Below are 17751 nucleotides of genomic sequence, written 5' to 3' on the forward strand. Positions count from 1 at the left end.
CTCTTAAATAGCTATAATACAAATATAATACAAATATGCCGCAGTTTTGCCGCGGCATGTCTGAACGAGCCTCATTTTGATTGAATATGTTAATACTACTTCTGACTTATCTACGGTGATGTCACTGATGAAGATTATAAAACCAAATAAAATACCACACATTTACCTATTAAAATAGTCATAACCATTTTAAAGTGGCGTATGTATATTCATGCGCAATCCAATGTACGATTGGCATGCATCATTATAGTGATTACCCGCTACCTAATCGGCTGGGGATTGAGACCAAGGGTTCAGTGAAAGTGATATCCACCAATGCAGTCGTCGCTGAATCACTACCTGATGATCGAGGTGAAGACCTTGTCCACTCCGATGTCGTCACGGTGGTCGTCGTGTGCTCCGCGGTGTTCGTACGGTGTTTCGTCGTGGTGTTCAAAGTGGTTGTTGTTGTTGCTCGAGTAGTTGTAGCTTTGTAATGAGACAGGGATGATTCAAGAACATGCAAATATGTATCAAGCGTTTAGTGATTCAACAGCATCAAAGATTATTATAATGATGATAGATAAAAATAGGCCTAGATAAAATTTGTGAGGCACCAAATACTTTTAAAAAATCAAACTCTCAAGGTGCGCTAGTGCAAAAGATAAAAAATATACACAAAAGTATTATTTGAGTACGATACAACATCATAAAAAGAGAAAGAAAAAGGAAAGGTACAAAAATTATAAAGTGTCAGAGTCGAGTTTTTTAAACCCTTCAATGTATATGCTGAGGTCTTGAGTTTGAGACTCGGTGCACCCAGGTGTACAATGGGTAGGCTTACCGGTAGAAAGGAATTACTGAATGCTGTAAGCACCAAAATCGGTAGCCTAGCTATTATAACTAGGGCTGGTATAATACTAGAACGCCTTGAGCATCGTGCGTGGTGGATATGTGTGCCCTTAAAGGTAAAGTTGAGTTCTGGTAGATATAGAAAATATATTCTCACAGATTCCAACGAATCTTACACCAAATGTTCAATATTACAAATAAATGACATGTGCCAAACAATTTTGGTAGAAAATATATAGTTGCTGAATATTGAGCATAGAAAGATAAGGAAATCCAGGTAAGTAGGCCCGACAGCATCTGCTTTTTTAAACACAGGTCACTATGTGCAAATGGGAATTGTTTTTTTTTAATCGAAAATGAGGCCATGCAGTAAGTTTTTGTACTTTTTTTATTTTTTATTTCTACTGCAGGATAAACGATCCAGAATAAATCATAGCAATTATCTCTTAAAATACGATTCCCATACCAGAGCTCAAGATTAGCTTTAAAATATCCAATATATATCAATAAGTTTATCATTACTATTGTTGTTTTTACTAGTGTTGTTGTTGTTATTATTATCATTACTATTATTATTATTATTAGCAATGTAATTATCATCTTCATTATTGTTTTTGCGACGATGAATTAAAGCGAAAAGTAGAATCGAGAGCATAGGTATGAGAGATTATAATACTATAGGAATACATTACACGTTCAGCGTATTTTTGATATTAACATTATTCTTTGAGCGAGTATCCTGGTGTGCAGCTCTTTCCTGTTCAGCATAATTTCTTGTACGTTCACGGAAATAATTGTAGTAATTATCATACATATTGTTGATATTTATAGAAATTGAATTGTGTAATAAAAATAATAGTTTGTTGTCGGTGTTATCTATAGAGACCCTCGTATATATATATATTAAAGGGATCCGGTAACTTTGTCTCAGATTCTGAAACAAATCATGGATTTAGGTCATGCTGCAATGATAATTATGAACCTTTAGGTCAGTCAGGAACCCTATGACTTTTACAAGCCGATCGCCTGTCCGATTATCAAGATATTTATGATTGGAAATCGAAACCAAATTTTGCGTTTTCCTAACGGTTTTCATAACAATACAGTCTTTTAAGGGAAACGAGTATGGTAAAACCGATCACTCCAAGATTTTTTACTTTTTTGAGGCACTTCTTGATCATTTTGAAGCGCAATTGTTTTAGGACTTCAATATTACACCATATCGTAGACACTGATAACACGTAGGGCCGTGAACCTCAGATTTAACTTTGTTAAACGACGCCTTTAAGAATTTCAATGATAGTATTGATGAGTGTCTTGAAAAATTATCTTGCGAAAATAAGAATAATTATATTACGGGTGATTTCAAAACGATTTTTTTCTTTAAATAACGTTAGTTCCAATAATTGTATCAATAATTTTGTGGACATTTTATACCATAACTCATTCCGTTCCGTAATAGACAAGCCCTCACGAATTACCACAAAATCTGCAACTCGAGAATATTCTAACTAATGTACACGCTTCCCGAATTCAGTCTGGGATATTCTACAGTGATATTGATTGATTGATTGATTGATTTTATTTATTTCATTTCATATAACAATTGTTTGCACAATAAAGAATATAGTTGACAAAGTAAGATCAAAATTATGAAATTACAAATCAGTTGCCCATATGTCAAATAACTATCTTATACTGTGAACAATCCACCTCAGAAATACCCTCTCCTATCATACATAAAACCGATTTATCATCTATTGATTCTATGAAGAATGATCTATCCAGTATTTTGTGGGATGAAGTCTTAGCGTGTGAGGATTTTTCGAACCATTATAAGCCTTCTACGTATATTTACAGTTCTGTGGTCACCGGCCACTGGCTTCATCGACACGTAGTTCCGTTATGTGAATGAGTAAATTACGACAAAAATATACTACCAATCAAAACAAGTTTAATACCAGAAGAAAGCTAACAAATAGTATGTTCATTAGCCGCTAAATAAAAATAAAAAACAGAAAATGCAATAAATTCTCAATAATTTATTGCATTTTACCTCGGTCCCAACATAACAAATCCTCTGGACGGCCATGCATTATGGCTCAAGGCATGGGCACACAGAGGATTTGTTTAATGTTGGGAACCGGGGTAAAATGCAATAAATTAGCCCCCGCTGCGTACAGTCATGGCTCAGTGACAAAGCAATGGCCTCGTAACTGTGAGGCCCTAGGATCAAAACCGTGTCGATGTGCTATATTAGTGCCCTTTTGTGGGGCATTAATCCTCATTACTGTCATTTATGACTTAAGGGCGTAGGTCCCCTAGTTGATAAGCATAGTAGCATACACATGCTTTAGCAGTCACGCAAAACACACATTGTCAAATTATTATTAACAAAAAATCTGAGAATGTATCTATTATTTAGATCTCATCAATAGTGATCTGTCAGTTTATGACAGATTCAGTGACCCATTCAACATTCTATATCAAGTGTCTCTCCAAGTTTCTCTCCAAGTTCCTCGGTCTTGAGCCAACCGTTTCATCGTTTCATACCCTGTTGCTCCACATTGTGTGATAACATCATCTAGAAAGCCTTTACGAGGTCTTCCCCTCTTTTTCTTTCCATAAATACGACCTTCTATGACTCTGAGCATCAAGCCCTCATCATGCCGCCTTATGTGTCCAAGTCATTTCTTCTGTCTCTCTCTAATCGTTTGAATCAGCACCCGACTTTCTTGAGCTCGATGCAACACCTCTTCATTCGAAACTCTGTCTCTCCAAGACACACCTAGTAATTTGCGCCAGCACCACCTTTCGACCGCCTCCAATCGCTGCATGTCCTTTTTAGTGAGTGTCCACGTATCAGCCCCATACAACAGTACACTCAAAACTAGGGACTTCACAAGACGTTTTCTCAAACTAAGATCAATGTTGTGGCTCATCAGGATATCTTGTCTTTGAAAGAAGGCAGCTCTTGCCAGAACTGAGCGCAAGTTTACCTCTTTGGCAGACTTGCCATCCTCAGTCAGCACACTGCCTAGATATTTGAAGTGGTTGACTTGCACTAGTCTGTTGCCATTTATCATGATAGTTATTTCTTTTGTCTTGCCTTTACTTATCATCATCACCTTCGTCTTCTTCTCGTTGATTCTCATGCCATAGCTCCTGACCACTTGATCCATCTGTACCATCTGTCGTTGAAGACCATCGTCAGTGACAGCGAGCGTGGCCTGATCATCGGCATACCGTACAGACCTAATCAACACTCCTCCAACAATCACTCCTTCTTCTAACATTGCCAGAGCTTCTCTTACCATTGCCTCTGCATAGATATTGAAGAGAAGAGGAGACAGAAGGCATCCCTGACGTGTTCCACGTCCAATGATGGCTGGTTCAGAGACCCCATCTCCAACGCGAACGCTAGTAGTCTGAGACATGTACAAGGATGCAATCAATCTACGGTCTTTCCAATCAACACCAATGGCTGACAGCACTTCCATCAACCTAGTCCAATTGACACGATCAAAAGCTTTTTCGTAGTCCACAAAACAGATATATAGGTCCTGATCATGCTGTATACATCTCTCACTTAGTATTCTCATCACAGCGATTGCTTCTCGAGTGCCGACCCCTTTTCGAAAGGCAAATTGGTTAATTCCAATATAATCTCTGGACCTCGCTTCAATCCGATGGTAGAGTACCTTTAGTAATACTTTTGAAGCATGTGATACCAGGCTGATAGTGCGGTGATCCTCGCATCTGGTTGCCTTTGTGGTCTTCTTAATAGTTATCAACTGGCTTCTTGTCCAATCATCTGGCCAGATTCCCTGTTCATATATATGTTGACATAGTTCAGTCAGTGCCATTATGCCAGCTTCCTCCATATTCTTGAGCATTTCAGCCGTAATGTTATATTCACCAGCCGCCTTTTTCTCCTTAAACTGACAGACTGCAGCACGCACCTCTTCTGGGAGTAAGGAAGGACCAACGTCATCCGCCATGACATAATCTTCCATTTCCAAGGGCAGAGCGACTGGTTTATTGTCCCTTGCATACAACTCCTCTACGTACTGACGCCATCTCTCCTCTATGTCCCGTTGGTTGGTTGGTTAAGCCCCTTTCACACCGGATCTGCGTAGAGTTGCGTAGTGTTGCGTACCGACTACGCCGAAGTTAAGCTGCGTACTCATGAATAAATTGATGCTTCTGCGTAGTCCCTGCGTAGGTTTTGCGTAGGCTTGCGTATAGTTACGTACCCTGTGCGTAGGCACCGCGTACCTACGGCGTAGGCAATTGGCGTAGGGTTACGTACGCTTGCGTAGGCCTGGCGTAGGGTTACGTACGCTTGCGTAGGCCTGGCGTAGGGTTGCTAAAAGTGGCATTTGGTACACAGTTTTGACCGTTATATGTTCAATTTGTTAGTAGGTATTAACAACTGCTGAGGCTATTTTGCAGTAATGTTAATTTGTTCAAGATATTATTTTCCAAAAAATGCAGACATTTTTGTGGATGTACTACATTGTTATACTCATTTACAAGGATAATAAATGAACTTTCTGTTGATGTACATTGCAAGGTCACGTGATGTGATTCGATACCTCAAAATGCCAACAAAAGAGCGCTTATTTTGATTTGTGAATAAATGTGGACAGAAGTTGATATTTGTTGACCATATCCCTTTTTTTCACTCATTTGTAAATATCATTCCATAACAGTTTCCTGAAAGTTTGAAGACGATAGCTGTTGTCCTTTGTCCGTAGCGTATATGTGAGTGACAATGTAATGATATAAATGTTAGTCATTTATTACTTTTGACATACACACTCACTCAGTCTCACTAACAGAGTGAGACAAAATTATTTCTTTGCTCATTTCAATTAAACAAAATTATTTTACAAGCATACAAACAGGGCCATAAACGTACACACAAGCAAACAAACCGACACAAATACATACAGATTTCCACAAAACATAATAACATTTCGCAAGAGGCATCGGTTTGTGAGTCTTATCTCTGTTTATTATATCAACAGCCTGAGATGTCAACATCACAAATTGAATAAACCATAACAAAACAAAACATGTCAGTCTGAAAATTCTTGTAGTAGTACAAACAGAATTACAAGCAAGAATACAAAATAAAGTCAAAGAAACACTATTTCTTCATGAACAGTATAAATGTGAGAAGGCACACATGTAAACAAAAATAGCATTTCCCTTCAAAATAATGATCAATACCTGCCAAGTTTACATCCAGGTATATACAACAAAAAATCTTTATACGTTTTTAATGCTTCGTCGGACTGGCGTAGGGTAGCGTATTGTTGCGTAGGCTTGGCGTACAGTTGCGTAGGCTTGGCGTACAGTTGCGTAGTTTCTGCGTAAAAAGTCTACGCCGAAGGTACGCGAAAAAAATTAAACATGTTTAATTTTTTGCGTTCATCTCGCGTACCCATTTGCGTCCCTCCGCGTACAGTTGCGTAGGGTTGCGTACAATCGGCGTAGGGTTGCGTACGATCGGCGTAGTCGCTACGCAACTCTACGCAACTCTACGCAAGGCCCGGTGTGAAAGCCCCTTTAGCAGTTCTCCATTAACATCCAGAACCCCTATTGTGTTGTTCTTTCCTTTCCCTTTGTTCATATCGTCACTAAGAACTTTCACTTTATTGTACATAAGGTCTGTTCTCCCCCCGCGGTTTAGATCCTCTAATTCCTTGCACTGTTGTTCCCACCATTCAGTTCGTGCTGTGTCTGTAGCTCTTCTTAGTTCGTTATTAAGCCTCTTGTAACCCCTTTTTCCTTCTGCAGAGTTGTCATTTTTCAGCGTTCTTCTCTGATCCATCTTATCTATCATTTCCTCCGTTATCCATGGTTTACGGATCTTCTTTCTCTTACTGAACCCAACGTGTTCTTCAGCACTACCATGCAAGGCACCCTTTAGATTTTCCCATTCCTCTTCAACCGAGGGCCCCTCTGGGAGTTCTTTAGAGTTCAGCCGGGATTGGACACCACGTGCATACACTAATGCATTCTGTTTCAACTTTGCATTACCTATTTTTGTCACTTTACAGCCCCCTCTCATCTTCTTTAGTTTCAGCTGCACTGTCATCAGCACCAAGTTGTGATCCGAGTATTTTTAAATTATTTTAAAAATAATTCCATGAATTTGGGTAAAACAAAAATACTCCAACTATATGAGCGACAGTGTGTGTATTTTTGTAAAGAACTTATAAAACATAAAAATCATGATATTCTCATGAAATATTATTCATGAATCAAATCCCTTTAAGTTGTCCAAAAATCAAAATTCTTGGAGTAACCTTAGACGACGAACTATCTCTCGAAAGCCATCGTTCCACTATAACTAGCAAAATCTCAAAAACTGTAGGAACTCCTTGTAAAGTTCGTGATTTTTTGCCAGAAAAGGAAATCTATATGCTTTATAATTGTCTAGCCTTGCCTTATCTTCAATATTGTAATATTATTTGGGCGAATGTTGGAACACCGAAATCGGAATCGTTACACAAATTACAAAAGAAAATTTTGAGAATATGCACAAAGTATTGCTTTAAATCACATTCGCGACCATTATTCTTCCCGTTTAAAAACCCTAAATATATATGATAAACATATATTTCAAATAGCATTAGTAATATTTCGTACAATTTATGATATAACTCCATGCGATGTGTCCCAAATGTCTGCCATACATAGAACGGTCTATTATCACAATACTCGCTCAATTAATGTCATTATCCCAAAGTTAAATCACAGATTTTACTTAAAGGTGAAATTCAAAGAAAATCACAAATATGTCAACTAATGTATTACTAGAAACTGGTAAGCTAACAGATGGCCATCGTACAAGTTTTAGGTCAATTACATATCGGGTGATTTATAAAAATGTAAATACAACCACTTCCATAGCAGCTGGGATATACGAGAGATTCGCCGGAAAAATAACGATGTTTTAATGACATCACTATATGGACCAATACTGCCCAAGCAGACGACATCCCATAAAGAATGAACATAATTGCAAAGCTATTATTTGTCAAATTATAATGAGTTTAGTGTATATAAATGTAATGGCATGTCAAACCTTTCAAAAGGGGATATGACCCGATTCTGATAACTAAAATCTTTTGCTTGTAAATAAACAGGATAGGGATTAATTCACAATCAGAGAAACCAGACTTTCAAATTGAAAAACACACGGAATGATATTAAGGACGGCATTCGTTCCCTCTTGAAATGCCGAACATACCGCGGTGTGTGCAGCTGAATGTATCGCTGCATTTGTCATCAAAATAAAACCATGCGTGGGGTTTAGAGTGAGGCAATAGATTATACATTTAGCCTGACGGTAGTGAAGTATGAGAAAGAACTCAAGAGAAGATGAAAACACAGGCACTGAAAATGTGTGAGATGTCGTCATGGGACATCGTCTGCTTGTGCAAATCATGTCCATACTGTGATCTCACACATCTCAGCAGCTTTCGGAGAGCTCTTCAGGTGCTATGCCGGGGCTGTATTTAAGCGTTTTGTAATTTATAATAGTCATTACTTCGAATGTTTCCAGGAATTACATTTTAATAACCTTGTCGAATCAAAGTTTCAACTTTGCAATAATGAAATAAAAGTTAGTTTTTAAAATCAATGAATATCTACTTTAACTCATTCAGACACAGTGGTCCACGCGTGTGGAATAATCTTTCAGAGGAAGTAAAGAGTTCAACAAAAATATCTTCATTCAAAGCAAAGTAGCAAAGCAAAGCAGGGTATATATTGATGCTTATTCAAATTATTATTGTTTTCATTAGATGAATAACTACCATTAACACCCCCACCCTCCCGGTATGATTGCTGGTTTTAGTTGGTGTAGCGTGTTACTAGGACTACCTAGTTAATCTGTATAATTTTGTATTTTGTTATTGCTATTGTTTATACCATGTATTTTCCCCTTTACAGGGACCTACTCTGTACAAGTTTGTATAAAAAATTTCTGTACTTTTAATTTTTTTCTCTCTTACTATGTATATTTGCCATTTTTATATTTAATATAATATTGTGTTTACGCTTGAGAAGAATAAATAAATTGAACTGAACTGAAATGAACGGAACTGAATTGAAATTAACTGAACTGAACTGGACGTTGGCTTAATAATTATGCAGTCAATTTCTACAACATAGTAGGCCTATAAGATACATGTATCAGGCAAGATTTATTCTCAGCAGTCACCACTACATACTTGGTGGTGGAGTTGACACGACCCGGATGTTATCCACGGCTACACGACCGGAGGACGAACTCCATTCTGCGATGAAGGTTACCTACGAAGGAGGGGAATATCATTCATGAAACGTGAGTTTTAGCAAATGATTTTTTTCTCTCCCCTAAAATATACAGGAGAGGAAAAATGACACCAAATTAATTTCGAATTAATGTTTAATTAGCAAACACACAAATGACTTGATATATTGGATCTAAATTGAACAATATGGTTAGGTATTTAATTATAACAATAATAAAAGTTAGTTGATATATATAACGCTTTTCAGGACCGAAGGCCCTCTCAAAGCGCTTTTCAGATAAAATATATATATTATTACCCCTGTCATCGGATTCAGGCTTACCCGCCCACAAAGTATGCACAGTCTCAACTCCCTGCCACGCGTTATTTTTACAAGTGCACACTTGCTAATCTTCTAAGCACATTAGCTTTCGCATCCTTCCGGATACCAATTTAACATCTGGACGGAGAGTGACAAATGTAGTGTCAAAGGACATTAGTGCGGCGGTGGGACTTGAACCGCGGACCTTGTGATGATCCACATGAAAAGTGACATATCCACTCATCCACGACACCTCTACACTTGTCTATAAGAAATCATTTCTAGTGTGTAAACTGTTTTTTTCTTCTCCCTTCTTAGTATATGGTTACTTCGTTTCACTGGTTTTGCATAATTTGACAAAAATCAAATACTGGGAAAACGATCTTTGAACTTTTAAGGACACCGTGCACAAAAGAAGTTCCATGTTTGTGTAAACAGTAAATGAAGAAGAATAAGTCCTACATCTGTATTTTTTGTTTACCTTTCATATTACAGCTTAATTCCGTGTCATAAGACACGGAAATACATCCAAGACCACACTCTTCGATTGTATGGACTGATTTAGTTTTCTAAAGCGACATACGAAAATAAGATTTTCCTTCTAATATACTGATTTTTTTTTTTGTATTAGGTAAATATTGTCTTGCCTATTATTATCTTCCTTACTTTTCCAACTTTCCATGTATAGATTTTGTAAAAACTTCGTTTGCGAGGAATAACATCTTGCAAAAATCATTACCAGCATTATTATTACTTTTATTATCAGTATTATTATGATCATTATTATCGTTTTTATTATTACCATCATCATCATCATCATCATCATCATCGTCACCATTATTACCATATTGTCATTATTTGTTTCATTACCACTATCATCATTACTGTTATTATTGTTATTTCTATTATTATTGTTGTAATTATTATTATCATTGTCATCATTATTAATGTCATCGTCATCATTTTAAATTCACACCTACCGTAGGTTCGCGTCCATTGCAGTAGATTCTGATGTTTTCCACAAACTCCCAGTTGCCATCAGACTGTAGGTTGACATCACTTTTTATCAAACCACATACAGAAATCGTGAGGATGATCTCACTAGAATCAAAGAACTTGTAGTGGAAGGAGAGGAGTCCAGAGTTTTGTTGTAGATTGAGATTCGGTAGGTGGAATATTGCTGAGATCTGCTTTGTTACTCTTTGACCCGTCGTAAGTAGGAACCCATCTATATAAAGAAAGCCAGGAGTCATAATCTGATATATTTAGAGGTGATTGATTTAACTAGAAAAAAAATTATTAAACCTTTTTAGTTTTAATATTACTATATATTAGCTAAAGTGCGTACTTATTTCACAACACTTCATAACATATCATACATTATAATAAATGATAAACGTCAGATACACAAAGTGAAGGAACATGTGAAATATATCTTTAAAAGTTGATTACAATACATCATAATAAGAAAGAGAAGGGAAAAAATCAGTACAGGATGAAATATGTATAAAAGACAAATTAATTTGGTTGTGAAATATGAGGTTATGTAGCGAAGGGCATTGCTTCTATGGGTAGATAGATACCTTTAGGTGAAAATAAAGAATCAGGGGGCCGTTTCTCAAAATACATCTAACTTTTTGGACTTTCCATTGAACTTAAATATCCATTGGGAAGATTATGACTAAAAATTATGTACTCTATTAAAATGAAGAATATTATTACATCTGCATGGTTCATCCACCGTGTTCAAGGTCAAACACATAACCTGGGTCACACTTCAGACTTAGTTTTACCTGAGATTATTCAGTGGTACTAGGCTGCCATACAGTCGATACATGCATCTCTGATCATTACATGATCTGCTCCTCGCTGGCTAAACAGAAATCAGAGCCAATCTCTTTTACTTCTTCCTTACGCAACTATCGCAAGATCGATTAAATTCAATTCTCTAATGCATTACATGAATTAGTGTCATCTCAACCTGCAGGATTAGATAATGAATCCTTATTTGATTGGTATGTTTCTGGAGTCACTAAGGTACTTGATACCTATGCTCCATCGGAAACCGATTCTCGCCCTTTGAAGCTACGTAGACCTTGGTTCAATGAGTCTGTGCTTCCTGCACGCCAACATCGCCGTAAAGCAGAACGGAAATGGCTAAAAAGACTGGACTCAGCTCGCAAATTGTTCATAGAAGTTTATAAGAATGTAATAAGTCATTGATATCGCTAAAGAAGATTTTTTTTTTAAAGATAAGTTGGCTTCATGTACTGTCAAGGAGGCATATCAGGCAGTCTCCATCAGTTGTTACATTCAGAAAGGCCTTAAAAACACATCTTTTTTGTGCAGTTTGTAGTTGTAAGACTGTTTTTCTTATTATATGTATTTATTATGTAATTTAATTTTCATTCACTGTAAAGCGCTTTCGGTCTTATGGGAAAAGCGCGGTATAGGTTATAGTAATAATAGTAATAATGATAACGTGTGTTTATAGAATTAACACGCGGATCTATGGGTGATCCACGAACTTAGACTTCTGACGGTTTCGAGAAACTGGTCCCTGAAGAATATACGTACCATTTGGGCCTCCTTGTGGTGCATTGCCATAGGCATTGTGGCCACTGACCGCTCCCCATGGTGATGAGCTGCTCTGCGTAATACCACAATCGGTCAATGTATTAGAAAAAAATGCATTTTCCCCGAAATCACATGTCCATGGGTCTACAAAGCAAAGCAAAGCGAAAACAATTATTTGAAGAAAGAAAAAAAAAATCACATTTACCTGTAGACCAATAGCATTTGTTCCCAATAAACAGAACACCAAAAAGTAACCTCTTTTGGGAGTGTATTTTAAGTGATTTTAAAGTATAGTGCCTTTTGAACTAGATTTAAACGTTATCGACACGTGCCTTCATTTAAACAAAAAAGGTACTCCTGTTCACGTTTTCATCTAACCTAAAAACCACCAGTTTATCATGCGACTAGAGTAACGTGATTCCACTTACCTCTGTAAATCAAGTGTTTATGACCAAATAACCACTTGACCAAGCAACGAGTTTTTTGTCCGTTAACCGATGGTGGCGATAAATACGTAATTATTTGGTCTTGTAAGCACCTTTATTGATTGGTTTCACAGGTTATCCAAGGTTGATGGTAATAATCACGTTACTTACACCGGCTAATCGTCGTATTGTTCTGTCCGTGAATCTCTGGTTATATTCAACTAGTAATTCTGAGGTGTCTTACACACCTCTTTAAAAGGTTTCAAAGTTACCATAAATTTCTTGGTTATGATCACGTGGCTCAAGCTGATTACTAATCTAAGCTGTGAAAACGTGATATGTAGGTGTGAAAATTAGTAATTATTAAGTGTTTTAAAACACCTTTTTAAATGGTAGTCAAAGTTGCCATAAGTTCCGCGGTGATGATCTCGTGACTCAAACGGATTATTGATCTAAGCTTGTCATATACGTGACTTTTAGGTGTGAAAATTAGTCATTATTAGGTGTCTTAAAACATCTATTTAAATGGTTTCAAAGTTACCATAACTTTCTTGGTGATGATCACGTAGTTAAAACTGATTACTTATCTAAGCTGTGAATCCGTGATATTTAGGTGTGAAAAATTAGTCATTATTAGGTGTATTAAAACACCTATTTAAATGGAAGTCAAAGTTGCCAATAAGTTCCGCGGTGATGATCTCGTGACTCAAACGGATTATTAATCTAAGCTGGGCATACGTGACTTTTAGGTGTGAAAAATTAGTCATGATTAGGTGTCTTAAAACACCTATTTAAATCGTAGTCAAAGTTGCCAGCAGTTCCGCGGTGATGATCGCGTGACTCAAACGGATTATTAATATAAGCTGGGTATTCCGTGTTTTCCATGTGTGAAAATGAGTTATTCTTGGGTGTCTTGATGGTTCCACAGGCACAGTTACCATTTAAGTTCCGTGGTGGTAATCCCGTGACTGTTGGCATATTTCTATGTTCACCAGTTGATAACTGGAGTGTGCATATTTCCAGTTGCACCAGTTGATGACTGAGCGTTGGCATATTTCGAGTTGACCCAGCTGACACCAATTCATTTGCATATTGAATATGGGGTGCGTGCAGATCTATGTTTTTTAAACAATTTATCTGAATTTACAGCATATTTCTTAATTACTGATGATTTAGTTATATGCAATTCATTTCGAAAATACTACAAATATAAATTACCAGTTATTAGGACATTTCGCTACTTCGTATAAATAGTTAAACATGAATAAGGGAAACATTAACTGTGAACTAAAATAATTTCAATAAAGTACAAGTATACGAATTTATTTCGATTAATTCAATTATGTAAGTCTACTTATTACCAATGCCCTTACATTGGAAATACAGACGTACCAGTATGGAAGTATTGTTGCTGTTCAACCGGTTGGAAGTTTTACCAAATGGTTCTAATGGCTCAGCTAGACCAGTTGAATTATAGCTGGCCTGGATCAACTGGATCATTTAGCCCATTTCAATTTCCAGGATTACCAGTTGGCATTAAATGGTTCATCAACTGGACCAGTTGCAACTAGCTTTCTCTTCTGGGATGTTTGCACCCCGCTCCCCCCACCCAACCCCCTCTAATCCCAAACTGCTTCCGGCGCGCCTGGACGTAATTATGGAAGATCCACGACACGATGTTCAGAAACGGGATGAGAACGTCATTATTTTGGTTCATTTATTGTGTAACATTTGCGTAATTATTGGGTTGAACGCGGGTTACAGTAACAGACTTCCTCTTCGACGTAAATTTCACGTGAATGAAGAACATGATTCATCTCAAGTCAGCCTCGTAATATTCACGTGAATTTCACGCAGATATTCTGACTAAAACTATCACTAACGCTTCACGTGTTTCTGTGACGCGATAATTTCGTGTATGAAGATGTAATTTCATAACCAAACAAACACGCGAGTATTAGGTTTACAAACCATGGTCTCCAAGGTAGGGATAATCACGTTATTATAATGGTGATATTGCAGTGACAATTGCGTGATTTAGTGCACGTGTGTTTTAAGTTACCTAATGCAAAAAACGTATTAACACATTTACGTAAATGTCCGGTGTTTGAAGAACGTAACTCTCCTCAAGTCGATACCTTGATATTGACGTGATTTTCACGTGATTTTGTTTATTGGGTTCTCTCTCTCTCCCTCCCTCTCCCCTCCCTCTCTCATTCTTATTCTCTTTTCATACATTAGTAGGAGACTTTTATGGCAAATGTCATTCTATCAGCGAATCATCTATACAACATGAATGATTTCGACCTCAACTTGACATAACTGATTCAATTCAATTCAATTTAGTTCAATAAAAGGTTTATGACACATGCATCAACAAAATATTGAGAGATAAAATCCATCGTACCGACAGCAAAAAAAGAACTACAAGAAGGAAAGGAAAGAAAAACGAAGGAAAAGGGGAATGCAGAAATGAAAATACTGACCAGCATATGAACGATGAAACGTTAATATTATCACAAGTGTCAGTACACGCTGAATACGATACATAGACCATAACATTATGGCAGTTTTTGCTGTTGATTTTGAAATTATCTCACAAAACTCTACCTGCATCAACGAAATATTGACTTGTATTCGATCATGAAATGCAAAACACGGATTTGATAGCAGTGCTTTTGATACCGTTAATCATTGCATTTTGCTAAATAGATTAAAGGAAATAGGTCTCAAGGGTATTGTATTGAAGTGGTTTATGTCATATCTTTCTAGTAGATCACAATAAGTTTGTATCCGTGATGCTACCTCTGCTTCAGTTAGTTTAGATTTTTCAGTCCCCCAAGGATCTGTTCTCGGTCTTTATACTCTGCCCATACAGCATATTGTTAAAAACACAGCATCAACTACACTTTAATTCGTCACTTTGACGAATTAGGTGATACGTATGCTATTTTTGTATCATGAAAGTGTGTCGATGATGATCTTATGATAATATTCATAAATACGATAATGACGATATTAATGATGATGATTTTTTGGTTTTAAATGACGATGACCATGATTGAAAGTGGTATAGCGCCCCCTTCAGGTATTCGATAGAGAATTGTTATATGATTAAACTATTAATTTACTAAACAAGCTCAATTTTTCACCTGATCGCAGAGCCTACCAATCATTAAACTGATATTTCGACGCACTACATACGCAGCATAATGTTGTTAATAATAGTAATATTGACTGCCTAATTCAGGGCAATACGACTTGTCATATATCACCCTCACCTTCTTCTTTTTTCTTTTTTTTGTAACATGAATTTATTGATAAATATATGCTTTTGAACAAATCAAACAATCATACACAATCAATTGAAATAACATCGTGGCTTCTTAACATAGTTCAAATAAAACATGTTTCGTTTTCGTCAATAACAGTGTTTTCAAAAATGCATAGCTTTTTTGTTTTACATTTCCTTTCGATCTTTAATCGGTTGTGGATTAGTCTTTTGAAAATACAAAGAATAGATACTTCATGAAACATGAGTTTGCGATTTTCTGCTTGCATAAATGTTAAATAAACTGCATATTTTGCATATATGATAAGAAAATTTAAACTTTTAAATATTTTGTTTTTCAAGTTATAACCTTCAATTAAAACGAACTTATCAAAAGAAAAATTAACATTGTAAAGCTTTCGAATTATGTCTCCAAATTTTAACCAAAATAATCTTGTGTGCTTGCATTTTACAAATAAATGGAGATTGTCGTGTAACTGATCATCATATTAACATAAGGGATTGTTACACAATTTCCATTTGAATAAATTATACCTATTTGGTAATAAGTTGTGTAATAACTTAAAATTGAATTCTAATATTTTTTTTTCTTTCATAGCTTGTAAATTAAATGACCATATGATTTTCCAGTCGATTTGTTCGGTACTATTTAACATTTCTTCCCATTTCTCTTCGATTGGAGGTCTAACAATTGAATGAATGGACAACGTAGAGTAAAAAAACTTCGATTTTCGTTTAGTGTTAACATTCATTAAAACATTTTTCATGACACCTTCATCTTCTTCTCGTGTCGCATCATATACATGTACCTGTCTTAACATATTCTGTTTCCAAACTTTGGGAATTGCATTTACTATGATATAATATTCCTGAAACAAAGAAGCATGTTTTTTCTCAAATCTTTCTTCAATTTCTCTCAATGACATAAATCTAGATTTTTTTACGACATCATTAATTTTCAAAAGGCCTACATCGAAAGATTTTTTAATAAATAATACATTTTTGTTATGATCTCTTATATTTGAGTTAAACCATATGTTTTCACTTCTAACATTAGTACATTGTAAATCAATTGGCGTCTTACATTCTACTATCTCTTTAAAGTCGAACCAAGTATATACCATATTCTTGTAATATTGGGGCATTTTTATATTCTTTAAACAAAACTTCATATCATCTTTTGTACATTTACTATTTAACACATATTGTAAATTGCCCACTTTTTTAAAGAAACCATCAATTATCTTTTTCCACTTTGAGTTTTCGTGGGAGAAGTAGTGCAATATCCACTTTAATATAAAACTTTGTAACAGAGCATTCAAATCAACCATTTTTAATCCTCCATACTCATAACTCATACAAACCACTTTTCTTTTTATTTTGTGTTTTTTTCCATTCCACAAAAATGTATACAGTAAAGAATCAATGAGTTTTATTACATTTTCCGGCATGGAAATCATTTGAGCATTGTATATAATTTGAGAAACAAGAAATGATTTGATTATAGTTATTTTACCAGAAAAAGTGAAGCACCTCGCTTTCCATAGACGTACTATATTTTCAATCTTTGATATTTTGGGTTTCAAATTAAGATTTATTAGGTTTTGTTCATTTTCCCCAAAATGAACCCCTAATATTTTAACATCAGAATAGGTCCATGGAATGCCATAAATGTTTTCACCAATGGTGTCTCCATTTATGTTAACTATGGAACTCTTTGATTTATTCAGCTCTAAACCAGAAAATAAACCGAAATGTTCTATCTGTTTTATAGCTTTCTTTAAAGATTTTGTGTCTTTAACAAAAATTGTTGCGTCATCTGCAAATTGCAGTATCTTTATTTCGACTGAATCAAAAAGGGTAATTCCTGTGATGTCTAGATCGTTTCTTATTTTAATAGCTAGTATCTCGACAGCGAGTATGAAAAGCAGGGCCGAGAGAGGGCACCCTTGGCATACGCCTCTTGTTATGTTAATTTGTTTTGTTAACCAACCGTTTACATTGACACTG

Source organism: Strongylocentrotus purpuratus, unplaced genomic scaffold, assembly GCF_000002235.5.
Source record: "Strongylocentrotus purpuratus isolate Spur 01 unplaced genomic scaffold, Spur_5.0 spur5_scaffold_13, whole genome shotgun sequence".
Lineage (NCBI taxonomy): Eukaryota > Metazoa > Echinodermata > Echinoidea > Camarodonta > Strongylocentrotidae > Strongylocentrotus > Strongylocentrotus purpuratus.